Raw genomic sequence first — 6,543 nt, 5'->3', positions numbered from 1 at the left:
TTGCCACTCGCCCCCCCCCCCCCCCCCTCACGATCCCTCTCAATGGTCGCTCCAGGGAGTACAACCAGCAACTCGCCCTCCCCCCGCATGGAGATATGTCCCTTTTTGTGGTTATAATTCTTATGACATTGGTACCTTACCCCATCTCGAGCATATGTGGTAATTGGATGCAGGTTGAGCACAGAGGGCTAATGTAACTGAGTGTCCTTGTGTAGGAGTGCTATCAATAAAAACAGAGTAAAACAAAATAGATAAAACAAAATAAAACATTGACTGAACTTTCACATGGCCCCAGGGACCATCCTTGCAATAACAAGTTCACTTAGAAAGAGAAAAGAGAAAAGAGAGAAAAACAAAGATAGTAAAGTAAAGGGATAGAAGGTATGAAGAGAGGGTACACTCCAGCCTCAGAAGAAGATCTTCTAGGGCCAGTCCATTTCTTTACGTATTCGTGAGATAATTGATCCAGTAACCTTGTCATTAGGGATGAGCCGAACACCCCCCTGTTCGGTTCGCACCAGAACCTGCGAACACACCAAACGTTTGTGTGAACTTTAGAACCCTATTAAAGTCTATGGGACTCAAACGTTTAAAATCTAAACTGCTATTTTTAAAGGCTAATATGCAAGTTATTGTCCTAAAAAGTGTTTGGGGACCTGGGTCGTACCCCAGGGGACATGTATCAATGCAAAAAATAGTTTTAAAAACTGACGTTTTTTCGGGAGCAGTGAATTTAATAATGCTAAAAGTGAAACAATAAAAGTGAAATATTCCTTTAAATTTCGTACCTAGGGGGGGGGGGTGTAAAGTTAGCATGTGAAATATTGCATGTTTCCTGTACTTAGAACTGTCACTGCACAAAGTGTAATTTCTGAAAGAAAAAAAGACATTTAAAACTGACTTGCGGCTATAATGAATTGTCGGCTCTGGCAATTCAGAGCGAATTCATTCATAAAAAAAAAAGAATAGCGTGGGGGTCCCCCCAAATTCAATTACCAGGCCCTTCAGGTCTGGAATGGATATTAAGGGGAACCCCGCCGTCAATTTAAAAACAAAATGACGTTGGGTTCCCCCCAAATATCCATTCCAGACCCTTCAGGTCTGATGTGGATTTTAAGGGGAACTCCACCCCAAATTTAAAAATGAAAATGGCCTGGAGTTCCCCCAAAAATCCACACCAGACCCCTTATCTGAGAATGTTAACCTGGCCGGCCGCAGAAAAGAGGGGGGGACAGAGTGCGGCCCCCCTCTCCTGAACTGTACCAGGCCACATGCCCTCAACATGGGGAGGATGTCCCCATGTTGATGGGGACAAGGGCCTCCTCCCCACAACCATTGCCTGGTGGTTGTGGGGGTCTGCGGGCGGGGGCTTATCAGAATCTGGAAGACCCCTTTAACAAAGGGGACCCCCAGATCCTTCCCCCCCTATGTGAATTGGTAATGGGGTACATTGTACCTCTACCATTTCATAAAGGAAGTGTAAATAGTTGGAAAAAACACACACGGTAGAAAAAAGTCCTTTATTAATAAAAATAAAAATAAAAAAAATCCAGCGGTCGTAATCCACTCAGTCCGGCTTCCTGCTCCAACGTTGTCTGTACCCAGCGATGGGTGATCTCCTCTCCGGTCCAGCGATGAGAAGATCTTCCGTTATCCAGAGCTCCAGAGCACAGCATCGCCGGCCTCCTCTCTGCGCCGGACACAGCCCAGCGGAATGACGCGGGTGAAGCTTTGACATTTCTTATATAGGGGAGGCGGGGCCACCTGTCATGTGACCCCGCACCATCTGACGCACCCTCTGCTACGTCACTGGGGAAGCCTAGGTCTTCCCCCTTGCGTCAGAGGGGACGGGGTCACGTGACGGGTGGCCTGCCTCCCCTATATAAGAAATGTCAAAGCTTCACCTGCGTCATTCTGCTGGGCTGTGTCCGGCGGAGAGAGGCGGCCTCCGATGCTGTGCTCTGGAGCTCTGGATGACGGAAGATTTTCTCATCTCTGGACCAGAGAGGAGATCACCCCTCGCTGGATACAGACAACGTTGGAGCAGGAAGCCGGGAACGAGTGGATTACCACCGCTGGATTTTTTTTTCTTTTTTTTATTAATAAAGGACTTTTTTTTACAATGTGTGTGTTTTTTCCAACTATTTACACTTCCTTCATGAAATGGTAGGGGTACAATGTACCCCATTACCAATTCACATAGGGGGGCAGGATCTGGGGGTCCCCTTTGTTAAAGGGGTCTTCCAGATTCTGATAAGCCCCCCGCCCGCAGACCCCCACAACCACCGGGCAAGGGTTGTGGGGATGAGGCCCTTGTCCCCATAAACATGGGGACATCCTCCCCATGTTGAGGGCATGTGGCCTGGTACGGTTCAGGAGAGGGGGGCCGCACTCTGTCCCTCCCTCTTTTCTGCGGCCGGCCAGGTTAACGTGCTCGGATAAGGGGTCTGGTGTGGATTTTTGGGGGAACTCCAAGCCATTTTTTTTTAATTTGGGGTGGAGTTCCCCTTAAAATCCACACCAGACCTGAAGGGTCTGGAATGGATATTTGGGGGAAACCCCACGTCATTTTTTTTTTAATTGACGGCGGGGTTCCCCTTAATATCCATTCCAGACCTGAAGGGCCTTGTTATTGAATTTGGGGGGACCCCCACGCTATTTTTTTTTTATGAATGAATTCGCTCTGAATTGCCAGAGCCGACAATTCATTATAGCCGCAAGTCAGTTTTAAATGTCTTTTTTTTTCTTTTAGAAATGACACTTTGTGCAGGGACAGTTCTAAGTATGGGAAACATGCAATATTTCACATGCTAACTTTACACCCCCCCAGGTACAAAATTTAAAGGAATATTTCACTTTTATTGGAACAAAAAAGTGGGTGAACTAAAGCGCTGGCCAACTGTGAAAATTAATATATAACCAGTGAAAAAATAAAACAAAATGCTGCGCGAATCTAAAATGTGCTAACGACAAATAAAGAGTATGAAAAAAGGATGATGAGCGCAAACTGAAAATCTAACAGTAAACAACAAGACAGTCCATAGGGACTGATAACAATCTATTTATAAACTAAATCAATGGGCTGTGCATTAAAAGTGAAAAACACCCCAAAACTGGTGCAATATCCAATAATAAAGTCCAAAACTAAAATTTGAGTGGATAAATGTGCTGTCAGTGATAGACAAGTCTTCTGCCCTTGGGACATCAATGTGAAGAATCTGGATACACTTCGCTAAGCCTGGGCTCACAGAGCGCTTACCTTCAGTCACTGGGTAATGTGCATCAACAAAATCCTCCAAAGCCTTGGACAGGATCCAAACAATGGGTAACTCGTATTTCACAGAATCCTCCAAGTGCTGAGATAGAGTCGAGGGACGTTCTCTGTGTCTAATAATAGTACAGGTCCAGGCAGCAGCGAAGTCAACTCAGCAGGATAGCCACACCATGTATCAGGAGCAAATATGGAAATAAAAAGCTCTCATAGTGAAGTATGTAAGCACTTTTAAGTTTAATAAAGATAAAAAATGTGCTTACATCAAGAAAACGGGTAAAAACGCCAAACAGCGGCACTTCCGGTGGACGGTCAGGGTATCGCGTCACTTCCGGTCACGTCTAACCTTACGCGTTACGTCATGTCACGTGACTTCATCAGAGGTTACTGAGTGACTGACGGATGCTGTCTTATATAGGTACAAAGAGGAAAGATGAAATTTAAAACATTAAAATGTTAAAATATAAAATTAATGAATATATAAATGACCAAATAAGGTACTGGACTAGACTGGAATGAGTGGTACCTCTGTATGACTAATTGATTGGAGGGGTGTTTATTTGTGATGTAAACGCAAGGGGTACCACTCACTCCAGTCTAGTCCAGTACCTTATTTGGTCATTTATATATTCATTAATTTTATATTTTAACATTTTAATGTTTTAAATTTCATCTTGAAAGGTTATTAGAATTCAGACTACTATTAATTAATTATACACATATCTTTAGGATCCCATCAGTTATTGGTTTAGCTACCTTTATTAATTGATTGTAAGTGTCCGTAGTCTGTAATCTTGTCATATTATTTTTACTTTGACAAGTTTTTAATATGTTTCACATATTTAATATACATTTTGGCTTTTTGAGACTCTATTCATGTATAGTAAACTTATTTAAGACGATTGCTCGTTTAATCTAATATTTTCTGGTCCGTATTAATGTTACGGTCACTGGTTTAAATTTAGGTCAAACTCTTTCCCTTTTCTTTACCCTTCTATAAAATGGCCGCATTTTAGTCTTGTTCAAATGGCGTTTTTGAAATCCAAAATGGCTGCGGACCCATTTCCTCTTTGTACCTATATAAGACAGCATCCGTCAGTCACTCAGTAACCTCTGATGAAGTCACGTGACGTGACGTAACGCGTAAGGTTAGACGTGACAGGAAGTGACGCGATACCCTGACCGTCCACCGGAAGTGCCGCTGTTTGGCGTTTTTACCCATTTTCTTGATGTAAGCACATTTTTTATCTTTATTAAACTTAAAAGTGCTTACATACTTCACTATGAGAGCTTTTTATTTCCATATTTGCTCCTGATACATGGTGTGGCTATCCTGCTGAGTTGAGAAAAAAAGGGGTGTTGCCTGCGCGTATGTCAAGTAGGTATAAGGAAGGAAAAAAGTGAATAGCAGACTGCTGCCCCCCCTAAAACATGTTGTCCGAGGAAAACATAAAAAATATAAATACAAAAGATGGGGGTGGTGGCGCTGTCTGTTATAGTCCCCGTGTGACCAGGGTGTGAACCTGTGGACAATCCTACGCTAGATAGCGAGGGTCAGCAAAATAAACAAAGTAAATGACCAAACGAATTGCCTAGTAGTGTAGTAGTACTTTCTGTCCACTAGATGGCGGTATTAAAAATACCTAAATAAATGTGATGCCAAAAGTATTAAAATAAAAAATATATATATATAAGTGCAAGTGCACTCAAAGTGTGACCAGTTGGCTAGTGGCAAGCCGTAAGCAGTGGTGTATTAAGTGTATACATAAACCATTCAGTGAGGTAAAGATATGTTATACATAGTAAAAATACTTCTATCATCCACACTGGATGCAAACGTGTAATAAATCAATCAAATGTGCATAATCTGACATAAATTCAAATAAGGTAGGAAAAATAGTCCTTCCAACTTGCAGCTGTGAATTAGTAAAAAGATATATATATATATATATATAAATAAAATTAAAAATAGACGGTAGCAGGTATAAAGTTCATTCGGTGGGTGTCATCATGGTGACTTGCTGGGTGAACAGACAAATACTTTAGAGTGCAGTCGCTGTGGCTCCGGTGCTCCCCCTTATGTGTCCCCACTCACCAGAGTTGAACACCCCTGCAGGGGTAACAAGCGTGGGTAAGACTTTCCACCAGGCGCTCCTCAGCTTAGATCTCCAGGCACTCGATTATCCCAACGTTTTCTTTAAATTCCACAGCGGGGCAAACAGTAGAGTAGGCTGCTCTCCTTACACACCTTTTAAGTTGCATTAGTGAAATATTCAAATTTTTCGAGTATCACTTGTAAATCCTAAAGTAGTTATTCGATTTTATCTGTAGTCTGACCAGTCTTTTGGTTTGGTAGTAAGTGTCCTTACAGTTGCACAAACTTGAATCCAAAATCAGGGATAAGCTGAGTTGACTTCGCTGCTGCCTGGACCTGTACTATTATTAGACACAGAGAACGTCCCTCGACTCGATCTCAGTACTTGGAGGATTCTGTGAAATACGAGTTACCCATTGTTTGGATCCTGTCCAAGGCTTTGGAGGATTTCATTGATGCACATTACCCAGTGACTGGAGGTAAGCGCTCTGTGAGCCCAGGCTTAGCGAAGTGTATCCAGATTCTTCACATTGATGTCCCAAGGGCAGAAGACTTGTCTATCACTGACACAGCACATTTATCCCCCATGTGCCAAGCTGCTTGCTATGGGGGCGCTCAGCAGGAAGGAGTGCCAGTGAGGGACCCGATAAGAGGAGGATTGGGGCTGCTGTGTGCAAAACCATAACACACATCAGGTAAGTACCGCATATACTGTAAGTAAAGTGAAACAATCAGCGCTACCTGGTATCCTAAAACACAAACAAACGAAATCAGTGACCTGTATACTAAAACATACATAAATCTCAATAATCTTAATGTAATGTTAATGAACAATAATAATTAAATATCTAGAAATCTAGAAATATTAAATAGCTGCTGTACACCTATCAGTGATTTACTACACCAAACAAATAGAAAATTGCATATATAAATGGTGCAGCGCTATTCTCATACAATCCGCTCCACTGTGCATACAATGTATCACACTAACAGAATCTCATTTGATAAAACAAAAATTGAAAATTACAAAAAATAAACATATAATCAATGTCTTTGTAATGTGCAATAATCCACCGCTGTGCTCCTCAACAATCTTTTCATATAAAGCAAGCAAATGTTTCCACCACCAGGTGAATTGTGCACTCACCTCACTCCTATTAATCACACGGCTTATCTT

Source organism: Rana temporaria, chromosome 4, assembly GCF_905171775.1.
Source record: "Rana temporaria chromosome 4, aRanTem1.1, whole genome shotgun sequence".
In the NCBI taxonomy this organism is placed as follows: Eukaryota; Metazoa; Chordata; class Amphibia; order Anura; family Ranidae; genus Rana; species Rana temporaria.
This window is presented reverse-complemented; position numbering follows the sequence as displayed.